Here is a 13,545-nt window from a genome sequence, read left to right as displayed (position 1 = left end):
AATATATAAAATTTTGAACCATCCAAGGTTTTAGAATCTGGGGCAGTATGGGAAAGGGTACTTACTGGGAAATATTACCTATTAACCTAGCTGCAAAAATTTCAAAACAAAACATAAGAAAACCAAACCTAGGGATTTCAGTAAAAAATAATTCATTATAATGGAGATGGGTTAGTCTCAGAAGAGCAAAGATAATTTAATACTATAAAAACTATTTTTATAAACCATAACATTAATGTATTGATGTAGTTAAAGCAAAAAAGTAGGAAATATTTTGATATATGCCAAAGAATAATTCCATTAAATTCAATTTCCATTTATGATTCTAAAAACAAAAAAACTTTGCAATCTGAGAACAGTTTTCCTTATTTTAATTAAATGTATCTAGGAATAACTAAACAAACATGATAATTAATGATAAAACTTTGGAAGCTTTATCTTAAAAGCCAGAAACAATACAAGGGTATCCACACCATTACTACTATTCAAAATGTAATAGGCAGTTGCAGTCAAGAATAATATTAAAAGAATAAAGAATATGAATACATGAAAAGATACCCTATTTATTTCTTAAATAGTTACATAAAATCTCTGAAGAATCTGTACATACAAAAAAATAGATTATATCCCATGAAAAAGAGATTTCTGGATAAACAATTAATATAGAAAAATTAGTGATATGGGTTTTAGTGCCAGTAAAGATGGCTTTTGGCTTCTGTCTCGAAAAGCAACTTTGAAGGACTAAAGAAGGAAACATGAACTCCAAGATTTAATTATTTTATTTTTATTATAGATTAAAAGAATATAAAGAAAAACCTTGAGCTAAGCCCCTGGAGAAATCAAAAGCTATTTTAAACAGGTTAGAGAAAGGGGTTACTCAGCGAGACTCTGCGAGAATAAATTAGTAAATGGGAGTTTGAGTTATTCTTTCTTAACTACTGATATGTATGCAACAACAAACAAGAAAAATTTAACAAAGCTATAGAAGCAATATAATTTCTATGCTTGACCAAATTAGAGAATATACATTTTTCCCAAATACACAAAAACAATTTCTCTCTCTTTTTTCTTCTATGTCCCCCTATTCACAATATAGACCAGGCACAGGGCCTAGTCTGAGGCATATGTGGGCTGTGTTTACCCTGTCTCTTTTTCTGTACAGTCAGTGCAAGCACACAGCTGGTGGTAAGCACCAGGAGATCAACAATTTCTAAAACGTGGTCACATTCTAGCTTAGAAAGTATGTTTTAACAAATTGCAAAATGTAGGTAATCTACATAAGTAGATTATATTCCCTGACATCAAAACACAATTAAATTTGAAAATTATAACAAAAGGATAAATTAACCCTACATATATCAGGAAATAAAAAATAACAATTCTAAGTCACCTATGGCTCAAAAAAAGAAGTAACAATAAAATTTTTAAAATATTTAGAATTAAATGACAGTAAAATACTACATATGAAAACTTATGATGTGCAAGAAAATGGCACTTCAGAGGAAACGTTACATAAACATTCATCTAACAGCAAGGGAAACCTAAAAATTAATTACCAAACATTAGAAATGAGAAAAATAACAGCAAAATAGATCCCAAAAAAGTGAAAGTTAAGAGAAATTTTAAGAGCAGATATCGGTAACATATAGAATAAGATCTGAGAAGGATCAACAAAACCAATATGATCAAAATCATTAGTCTTCAGAAAATTCAAATTAAAAGCATAATGAAATACTATTTCACACTAACTAGAATGGCTAACATTAAAAAAAACTGACAATACCAAATTTTGAGGAATATAGATCAATAAAACTCTAATATGTTGCTGATTGAAATGAAAATAAGCTATAACAATGTAGGAAATCTATTTGTGCCTTTGTAAGTTAATTGTATACCTATACCCTGACCCAGAAATTTCATTCCCAAAGAAATGATAACATTGTTATAAAAATATTTGTACAAGAATGCCTACAGTAGTGTTATTCACAATAGTTCCAAACTAGAAACAATTCAACCATCTATTCATGGGAAAATGGATTAACAATTTGTGGTATGTTTATATAACAGGATTATTCTCAGTAATAACAAAGAACAAATTACTGCTACATGCAACGACATGCATAAATCTCAAAAATATTACATTGAGTGAAAAAAACCAAACACAAGAGTATACATACTATATTATTTCATATATGCAAAGTTCAAGCACAGATAAAACTACTGCACGGTGATGGTCTTTGGGAGGCTGGAAGGTGTAAGGACTGAACAGAAGGTGGCATGATGGAAATGTTTTATATTAGGGGCAGTAACATGGGTGGATGCATGTATCAAAACTTACTGTAATGGATTAAATTTCTAAAGATGACCACAGCAATATCTCCCATACTGTATGTTGTTGTGCAATGTGACCTTGCCACTCCCCCATACAAGAGATAGAGTCTAATCCCAATCCCTGTGAATCTGGGCTTAATTAGTGACTTAGTTGACTAACAGAATATGGCAGAAGTGACATTCTAGGACTTAAGAGGCCAGACCACTAAAAAAAAACCTTATAGTTTGTTCCTGGGTCTCTTGGGACATGCAGAATCCAGCCACCATGCTATGAGAAGCCAATGCCACATGGAGAGCCATGTATAGAGAATCAGGTTTATAGCTCTAACCAAATGCCCAGCTGGGTTTCCAAGTGACAGCAAGGAGAAACTGCCAGGCAAGTGAGACAGCCATAAACCTTCAGATGACTAAAGACTCAGCTGACATCAAACCACATCTTGTGGTTTAAGGAGATATCCCATATGATAATCACCCAGCTAAGACAGTTAATTTCAAAACTGTAGGAGCTGATTAAAAAAAAAATTGTTTTCAGCCACTTAGTCATAAATAACCAGAGCCCTTATTGAATTGTAATGAACATTTGTACATTTCATTATAAGCAAATTTTACCACAATAAAAATAAGATTATAAGAGAAAATGCTGTATTTGAATTAGGTTTAGTGACATATAACAGAAATAAAAATAAGAGCTCAAACAGTATGGAAGCATATTTCTCTCTGATGTACAAAAATAAAAAATAAAAGAATCTAAAAGTTCAAAGCTAGACAATGTAGGGTGTATTTGGCAGTTTCACAGTCATGAGACCAAGGCTCTGTCTAAAGCTTCCTTTCATGGTCATTGTTAAGTCTTCCCTGACTTCAGGTTGTTTACAGGCTCAGGTAGCATCAAATCTTTGGGGAACCACTATTGGTCACTATGTACTATTGATCCTCATCTTCAAAGAAGCACTGTTAATCAAGTCTGCTTTCTCTCCCTTTGTCATTCTCCCAGGTTCAGGATGCCATTTTCTCTGTCCTAGATTAATAAAATAACTGCTTATCTACCAGTCTCCTTCTGACCTCTCTTCTCTTGAGAAAACTATATATATATATATATATATATATATATATATATGCACACACACACACACACACACATATATTCACATCTATATATATACAAAAAGAAGCAATGAAGACAGGATTCCCTATTTAATAAATGGTGTTGGGAAAACTGGCTAGTCATATGCAGAAAACTGAAACTGGACCCCTTCCTTATACCTTATACAAAAATTAACTCAAGATGGATTAAAGACTTAAACATAAGACCTAAAACCATAACAACTCTAGAAGAACCCAGGCAATACCATTCAGGACATAGAAATCGGCAAAGACTTCATGACTAAAACACCAAAAACAATGGCAACAAAAGCCAAGATTTGTAAGTGGGATCCAATTAAACCATACAGCTTCTGCACAGCAAAAGAAAGTATCCTAAGAGTGAACAAGCAATCTACAGAATGGGAGAGAATTTTTGCAAACTATTCATCTGACAAATGGCTAACATCCAGAATCTACAAGGAACATAAACAAATCTACAAGAAAAAAACAACTACATCAAAAAGTGGACGAAGGATATGAACAGACACTTTTCAAAAGAAGACATTTATGCTGCCAACAAACATATGAAAAAAAGCTCAACATCACCGATCATTAGAGAAATGCAAATCAAAACCACAAAGAGATACCATCTCATGCCAGTTAGAATGGCAATCATTAAAAAATCAGGAGACAACAAATGTTGGAGAGGATGTGGAGAAATAGGAACGGTTTTATACTGTGGGTGTGAGTGTAAATTAGTTCAACCATTGTGGAAGACAGTGTGGCAATTCCTCAAGGATGTGGAACCAGCAACACCATTTGACCCAGCAATCCCATTACTGGTTATATACCCAAAGGATTATAAATAATTCTACCATAAAGACACATACACAGGTATGTTTATTGCAGCACTATTCACAAAAGCAAATGCTTGAAATCAACCCAAATGCCCATCAATGATAGACTGGATAAAGAAAATATGGCACATATACACCATGGAATATTATGCAGCCATAAAAACAGATGAGTTCATGTCCTTTGCAGGGATGTGAATGAAGCTGGAACCCATTATTCTCAGCAAACTAACACAGGAACAGAAAACCAAATACCACATGTTCTCACTCATAAGTGGGAGTTGAACAATGGCAACACATGGACACAGGGAGGAGAGCATCATACATCCAGGACTGTCAGGGGTGGGGAGTTAGAAGAGGGATAGCATTAGGAGAAATACCTAATGTAGATGACGGGGTGATGGATGCAGCAAACCACCATGGTACATGTATAACTATGTAGCAAACCTGCATGTTCTGCACATGTATCCCAGAACTTAAAGTACAAAAAAAAAAAAAAAAAAGAAAGCCTTAGACAACAAGGAAAATGAACTAAAAAGCATCATTAAAGTTTAAACAGGAACTATTTTAATTCATCTCCTATCAATCACTTATTTACTCATTTATTCAGAAAAATCACAATGAGCTAACACTGAAATTATAAAGCCCTGTTCTGACATACTTAGATAAGTATTTCAAACCTGCTTTACTCACCATAGGAAGTCATTTGGCTTTGATGCAAACTGCTAATGTGATGAATGGTTTAGGAAGGAATTGCAAAAGGGATGTAACTGTCCATGAATTCTTATATTCGTTTATGTTGTGTGCCAGTACTTTTTATTTATTTGCAACTATCAGAAAAAGAAAAATTGAAATAAAGTTCTAAAAGTGGGCCAAGATGGCTTCTGGTTGGCCACATGCATAATAAAAACTAGGCCTATAAAGCAAAGCTAAACTCTCCTCTGCAGGGTTAGATTCTGTCAAATATTTCATTGACGTTTACTGATTACAACTTTGTCTATCAGATAAAACACAAAGGCAAGATATAATAAGTCATCACTTTCCAATACCTAAGAAACCTATATGCTCATTAACTTTTTACCCTACATATAGTAACCACATATTTGCTTTATCTTAGGTATAATGTAAATGAGCATTAATCATGTTGGGTACCAGCCCCAACCCTGTTCATGGGTGCCATGAGCCCCGGTGGTGATGAGGGGTTAAGAAAAGAAATAAAGACAAAGACACAGAAATAGAATTAAAGTGTGGGTCCAGGGGACCAACGTGAAGTGCAAGGACCACGTTGGCCCTGAGTTCTGGTTTCCACAGCTTTTTGTTAGGTGCACACACTTGTTAATTGAGGGGTAGAAAGCAAGGGGGAGGTTTTTGGGGGGAGCTTGAAACTATTGGGGGAGGCCTTGGAACTACTGTGGGACAAGATAGCCAGGGAGAGAAGCATGTACCATTAGAATACAATGGAACAGGTAATTCTTCTAGAAAAGCTAACCTAGTACACCAAACCACTGATCATTATCAATATGCAGCCAGCAGGCAGGGCAGTAGGGCACTACCAGGTCTGACCACATACAATGCATCAACAGGCTTTTATCTCCTGAGCACTGTGGACATAGGGCAACTGAGATTACCCCATATTCTGAGAACATGGGCAGAGGAGGAGGTGTTCCAATATCTCCTCCTGCAAGGCCTTCCTGCCTTGCCAGCTCCCATCTGCAAAGACCCTCCTAGAAATTGTGAGCAAAGGTCACCAACATTTCCCGGTGCTTACACAGGCACTCTCTACAAGACCCCTGTGCAGACCCCATGTTGGAAAGGAGTTCGTGGGACCAAAGTAGTGCTTTCCTGCCCTGCAACCACACCGCTGATGTGCCGAGGTTAATGGGGCGCTCTCAGACGGTCTAACTTTGGGCCTCCCATTACAGCTTTTGCTCGTGCTTTTACAAGCTACAAGCTGTTCCCTTTTGTGCTGTGCTTTTCATTCACTATTGTTTATTTCAGGGTATAAACTTCAGCGTACTGCGAACTCTATAAGCTAATGAGCAAATCAAACGTATATTTGTTTAATCAGTAATGGTAAAGACAACATGTGTCTGTCCCTGGTCATCTGGGCTCACAAATCAAAATTGTAAGAATGTCACCTTCATTTCACTACTCCCCTTATCTCATTTCCTATGGAACAGAATGTATAAATACTGTATTTGTGTAGCACACTTGGGAACACATTCTCAGTTTGTGATGAGTCTGTGTTTCCCAGGTCATTAGTCCTCAAACTTAGATCAGAATAAAATTAACTTGAAATTTCTTTAAAGTATAATGCCTTTTATTTAACCTTTAGTTGACAGATGGTGTAGTCAGCAGAATTCCAGCAAGATACAGGGACACACAGAACTCATCTTAAGAAATTCGAACTCGGTGCTTGGTACCAGCGCAAAAGCATGTGTTTGAACCAACTCTAGAAAACTATTGGGTTTCCATGGTGGGTTACCTGGAATCTAGACTTCCCTCTCTTTTGCTAGAGATCAAAATTTGCTTTATCCTGAGCTGTTTTAGGACCACTAAGAGAAGTAGTAAATCATGTGTTTGCTAAGTTATCCCTAGGGTTGTTATCCCTTTGTTCTAAATTGCTAGGAAAAAAAAGAAAGAAAAGTCAAGTCACCCAAGCATTGCTGCAGTTAGAACAGTGGTTTCTTTGATCAGCTGAATGTTTCTCTTTTCAAACCTCTTTTGTATGTACCAACCCTTTTATATCCCATCTGAGAGCAACTGCAATAAAATTGCTCCAAAGTTAAGAGACACTTGCTCCCTCCAGCTCAAATCTCAGATATTGTGAGGTAACTAAGAATCTCTTGGAGGTGTCTGAAGGGGATCTCTCCTGATAGGAGTCCCATAGGGTTCCCTCATAAGCCAAAAAAAGAAAGAAAACAGGTAAAATACTTAAGGTCCTCTGGGAAATACTCACAAAGGGGTGGTCCCCTAGCATTTGGAGTACTGCACTGCCTCCTGGGGAGCTGAGATTTCCTTGAGACATATGACGGTAACTTACTTGGGGTTGACAGCCTGAGGAGGGGACCTTGTAGCAATACACCTTTGACTCTAAACACATCCTTAGCTGGTGCAGACAAAGAAGGGAAGAGGGGAAACATAAGAAATAAAACATCTAATTGGAAGTATAAGGAGAACCACCTCATGGGACACCAGCTGAATTTGTGACTAAGAATTATAACGCTTCGTCTTGTAAATTTTGACTCCTTAGACTAACATCATTAAAAATGAAATTAATTTAACTTGGCCAAAATGCGGCTCATCTGAGATCCCGAGACTGCTTTACTCTTGGGCACAATTACAAAAAGCTGGCTCAAAAATTAGGCAGGAAGAATGGGATAGTATTTCAAATGGCATTTAGAAACTTACGAAAAGAAAATCACAAAATTGTTTCTATACAGAAAGTGAACCACAATACCTTGGAAGCCATTTCTCAACTGAAAAAATTATTCAAAGTTTCTACTGCTTCACCTTCTCTCGCTACCACTCCTTCCCCTCTCCTTGCTTTCAGAACTGCTTTGTCCAGACTTTACTTCACTCCCTCCTCCACCACCTGCAGAGGTTTTAGCAGCACTGTTTAGGGAGAAAATTAATCCAAGTGGGGAACCTTCAATAACCTCTATTTCCCGAACTAAGGCAAAATTCAGAGATATTGCTAAGGAGTTTCCTGATCCTACCCATGATCCTATAGGTATCAGCAAGAAATTCAATCTAACCACCAGAACTTATAAACCTGACTATTGAAATTTATACCAGTTAATTCATATGATGGTATCTAAAAGAAAAAGCTGAAGAATGGCTATCAAAGGTTGACTGGAAAAATCCACTAAGCAATTTTCATAAGCAGACAGCTGAAGACAGAGAGAAGGACCAAGAACCAGTAAATTGTTTAGCACAAGTAATTCCCCAGATGTTTTCTACGATTGCTTGCTGATCAGTCTGAAGTCCAGCAGTGTAAACAGAGACCAAATGAAACTGTGCTAGACTATTTTGAAAAATTTGAAAAGGTTTTCAAACAATATCTGAGAATGAATGAAGACAGTCTAAGGAATTGTCAGAATAATTCTTTATTAAATACAACTTTCCTTAACAGATTGGATGAACAATTGGCCAATGTGGTCAAATTGCGCCAAATAAATTGGGATTGTGTGCACACTTCGGAATTAGGGAAACTAAATGATAAATTGGCCAATGTTATACAGCAAAAGAAGGATAATAATGTCACTAAAATCATGAATTTACAACTCCAACAACTCATTGGTCAGATATCCAGATCAAAATAGAGGGCTTCCTTTCAAAAGGAAACCTCAGAAAAGTCTAAATGTGTCTGTTATTACTGCAAGGATCCAGGACATCTAAAGGAAGATTGCAAATAGCTGAAATGGGCACAGAAACAAAAAAGAAGAAAAATAAAAGAAAGAAAATGTATGGGAAGCTCTAAGGAAATAAAGAGGGATTTTCCCTGGATTTTAAGTAATAATCTGGGAAAAGTGGAGATATATATAACATGTATATAATTTATATATATAAATTAGATATATTAGATGTATAAGATATATAATAGATATAATAAATAATATCTATATTTATATACATTATATTTTATATCTATTATATATATAATAGATATAATAGAGAACAAATTAAATAATTGTCATAAGAGCTACCTTTCTATTCTAAGCCCCACCTTTCTAAAGAGTCTTCTTCCTCAGAGTAATGAAACCATTCAAATACCAGGGTATCTAATCAACCAATGACTGTATATAAATCGAAACATTTGCCTTTACAATTAGGAAATTTAGGTGTCAGCAAATATTTGTTTGCCTTTACCTGAGATGATTATATAACTAGAATGTTATGCCTCAAGTTATATCAAAAGTCCAACTTACCTTTTGTAAATATTAAGGGCTGACCAGGCTGAGCTAAATCTTAAAGGCACTTTTTAGTGCCTTCCACACCAAAACATTTTATAGGAAGAGATTTTCTAAAACTTTATAATGATCATATTTTCTTCTCAAAAAGAAGGACAATGATTTTGGAAATGACTGAAAGAGAATTGACTAAAAATGACAGATCCAAAAGTTTGAATCAGATTAAAATTAAAGTTCAACCATCAAGTATTAAAACAGAAAAAAACTTGATGATTTATTAACACATATCCCTAACTATGGTTCCAATCATCTATTGATATAGAAGGAATTTTAGTGGCCACTCCAATACAAATACAGGTGGACCCAAATAAGCCACTTTTGAATATTAAACAGTATTAATCAAAACAGGAAGCTATAATAGAAATAAAACCAATAATCAAAGATTTCACTGATGAAGGATTAATTATCTCTTGCTTCTGTCTTGTAATAACCCCATGCTCCCAGTAACAAAACCTAATAGGAAAGGATGGAGATTTTTACAAGATTTGAGAGTCATTAACGATATTATGATTCATCATCCAGTAGCTCCAAGCCCTCACACTCTTTTGTCCAATATATTGTAAGCAGTGAATATTTCACTGTAATTGATTCATGTAAGTGTTTCTTTAGCATACCAATAGACCCTGTCAGTAAATATTTGTTTGCCTTTACCTGAGATGGCTTTCAATATACCTATAATGTTATGCCTCAAGTTATACCAAAAATCCAATTTATCTTTTGTAAATATTAAGGGCTGAACAGGCTGAGCTAAATTTTGAAGGAAATTCCACTCTACTTCAATATATGGATGATATCTTGTTATGCTCCACCAATCTGCAATATTGTAAAACCTATTCCCTGTACTTGCTGGAACAATTAGCAAAGATAAGCCATGAGGTATCTGAAGAAAAACTCAAATTTTGCTTAACACAAGTAACATATTTGCAACATTAATTTCTAAAAGGGTACTACACATAAATCCATATCCCACTCCAAAAATTAGACAGCTGTTTTAGGTTTAGCTGGCTACCCTAGCTGGATCTCTAATTTTACTCTTATGGTAGAGCAGTTATGTACATTATTGAAAGAAGATCAATTTAAGCCCATGTATTGACATTGGAAGGACAAAAAGTTACACAAGAAATAAAAGAAAATCTTACAAGAGCCCCTGTTTGGGGCCATCATTAGGCTGCTGTTTTTCCTTTTTGTTCATGAGATCCATGGCAGCATGCTGAGTGTTCTAACCTAAAAACATGGAGGACAGTACAGTCCTATTGTCTTATAATAATCTATTGACTATGATAGTCAGCAATTAGACTGTGTAGCGTCTGGGCTACCCCCTTGTCTGAGGGCCACTTCAGCCATTGCCATGCTCCTTAGGGCCACTCAGGAAATTGTAATAGAGGTTTTGTTGGCTTTATATGTATCTCATTTGATAGAAGCTCTCTGGAATTCACATCATATTCAGCATTTTTCTGTTAGCAGACTGGCTTCTTATGAAATATTCTTGCTCTCCGATCCACATGTTACCATCTTTCCCTGTGATATCTTCATTGCTGCTGTTTTTGCCTCCTGAAACAGTTGATGAGATGCCTCATGACTGTATTTTTCTCACAGAACAGCTTTTGATGTCCAGACAGAATTTACAAGAGACACTCCTGGAAAATGCTGATGTTATCTGATTCATTGATGGATCATATATAAGGGATGGATTTGGGAAATAATGGGCAGGCTATGCCCATTATGCAATTGTGTCCCTTGTTGACATCATAGAGTGTAATCCCTTACCTAAAGAAAAATCAGCACAGTTAGCTGAGTTAACAGCACTTATCAAAGCTTGACAATTAGCCAAAAAACAAATGGCTAATATTTACACTGCCAGACATTATGCTTTTGGTGTAGCTCATGACCTTGCAATGTTATGAAAGCAAGAAGAATATTTAACCTCCCCTGGACAACCTACCAATCATAGCTGTCAGGTTTCTAACCTCCTAGAAGCCATCCAATTACAAAAAAATAAGTGGCTATTACAATTCCTAGACATTCCAAACTTGATTCCCCAGAGAGTAAAGGAAAGAATTTTGCTGATCCAGCAACCAAAAAGGCTGTTTAACACAAACAGCAGATGAAACTACAAAAGTAGCTATGTTTAAAAGAAGCGATCAAAAAGGAGTGCCATGAAACTCAAGAAAAGGCTTTAGAGAGAAAAAAGCAGATATGGCTAATCAAGGGGGAGTGCTACCTCCCCACCCCCCGCCAACAACAGCTCCCCATCCTCACACGTAATTTATGGTCTGGACCCAATGACAGACCTATTTTGCTGATGGGATTTCAGTGTGCTGTGCTATAAGCTTACTCACTGGGGATCTAAGAAAATGATTGCCTAGGGAAAACAATATTATAGGAAACCCTTACTGGTATAGCTCATAAGATTTATGCAGAATGTCCAATTTGTTCAAAGCAGAATCCAGCGAGCCTCTTCACAGATCTCAAGGGCATTTCTCTTTGCCCATTGGAGGTTTTGAAATTTGGCAAATGGACTTTATCTAATTACCTCCAGACCAAGGTTATAAATATGTACTAGTTAAGATGTGCATGTTTTCTCATTAGGTTGAAGCATTTTCTTGTAAAACAGCCACTGCACAAGCAGTAGGAAAGTATTTATTGGAATAGGTAATTCCCTCTCGGGAAATTCCTTCTGAATTACATAGTGATAGGGAACTCATTTTGTGAGAGAGATATTTCTCTCAGTTTGCAAAATCAGGCCCATTTTCCAATTTTTTTTAATGTGTAAACCATCCGCAGTACTCTGCATTGGTGGAATGAACAACAGAATAATAAAAACTCAGCTGTCAAAATTAACGAAAGGTTTTTATATTACTTGGCCCAAGTCTCTTTCATTGGTTTTGCTTAACCTAAGAGCAACTCATTTTGGAAAATATCGATTATCCCCCTGCAAGATAATTACAGGTTAATCTGGATGAGACTGGATGAAGGATTACTCCATCCCCATTCAATAAGGAAACAACCTTATTGAAAGCAGATATGATTCATTTCTGTCAAGATTAACCAAAAAGCTAAAGTGATAAAACTCTTTTTACAGTACACTGCTAGTAGACGAGGGTCTTAAGTATCATGATCACTAGCCATAGGACTATGTTTACTGGAAGAGACATCAACTGAAAGGTTCACCTGAACTTTGTTGGAAAGAGCCTTATCAAGTATTATTGACATACCATACCTATGGAACTATACTCATTGTGCAACTAAACTTGATGGGGTTGACTCCTAGCGTCACATTTCTCATTTAAAGAAAACCCTAACACCTGAATAGACTCCTGAGTCTACCACAGATATCCAATTAAAGACCTCTAAGATTCCTGAGCCCTTCAAGAATAGAAAGTAGATAACATCTGAGTAAACAGCATTTTCCAAGATACTGAACCAGGTCTGTACTCATATTAATTTTTTCTACATATATCTTTTGTTTTTGTACTTTCTTATTATGATGACTGAAGGTCTGATAATTCCTCCTTTGATTCCCATTCCTCTTACTGGGAAACCACTAATCTAATTAATATGGAAGTAGGGTAAACCTTTATTTTTCAATATCAAGAGGACATTGAAACCCCGATGTCAAGTTTTTGTAATTAGTTCAATGTTCCTAGAGCAAACTGTTTTTAGGTATAGATACTATCAATGTCCCCATTTAAGAAAACACGTCCAGGAAATTCTTCCCAATTCCATGTCTGATTGGGTAGTTTTTAATACTTTGAAAATAGATCACTGTATTAATATGAATACAGATGATCAATTATTATCCAAAGGCCCTGATCAAATGAAACACAGCCTCAGCTAGTGTGCCTCGTCATAGTATCTCCTGCTCTAGGGGTCAGGAGCCTTATTTTTGTAACTGGAGGTCTATGAAGCATTCTAATGAAGCTGGGATTCATACAATGGGGATTATTTGGTGAACAAGGATATCACTGAAGGATAATTTGAGGATCTAACTGGAGAGAATGTGGAAGTCCTTTTGGCACACCCAGACTAAACTATATCTAGAGGTAACTACTATCCAGTTCACCTTAACTTGGAACACCCAACATTTTGCGGTTGTCAAACTGTACCCAAACTGCACTTCTGCTCTAAATTCCCATGGCAACAACATGTTTGTTGTCTTATCAAACATGTCTTACTATGGTTAAAAACAGCATTAGGTGCTATAGGGGCAGGACTTAGGACATTAGGACAAGTTGAAAATGTATTTAATAAGGCCGGGCGCGGTGGCTCAAGCCTGTAATCCCAGCACTTTGGGAGGCCGAGGCGGG

At 36.1% G+C, this 13,545-nt stretch overlaps 1 protein-coding gene and 1 non-coding gene across 2 annotated transcripts in view; both read right to left on the bottom strand.

Moving 5' to 3' along the window:
• Nucleotides 1-13,545, bottom strand: part of TMEM232 (transmembrane protein 232) — a 337,836-nt gene that overhangs the window by 290,649 nt on the left and 33,642 nt on the right. The window lies entirely within an intron of this gene.
• Nucleotides 1,072-1,202, bottom strand: LOC119471002. The gene has a single exon (XR_005199991.1). It is a non-coding gene; the product is annotated as a small nucleolar RNA SNORA51 (small nucleolar RNA).

Source organism: Cebus imitator, unplaced genomic scaffold, assembly GCF_001604975.1.
Source record: "Cebus imitator isolate Cc_AM_T3 unplaced genomic scaffold, Cebus_imitator-1.0 Scaffold46, whole genome shotgun sequence".
Lineage (NCBI taxonomy): Eukaryota > Metazoa > Chordata > Mammalia > Primates > Cebidae > Cebus > Cebus imitator.
The sequence above is the reverse complement of the archived record's forward strand: the minus strand, read 5'-3'. Positions and strand labels throughout refer to the sequence as shown.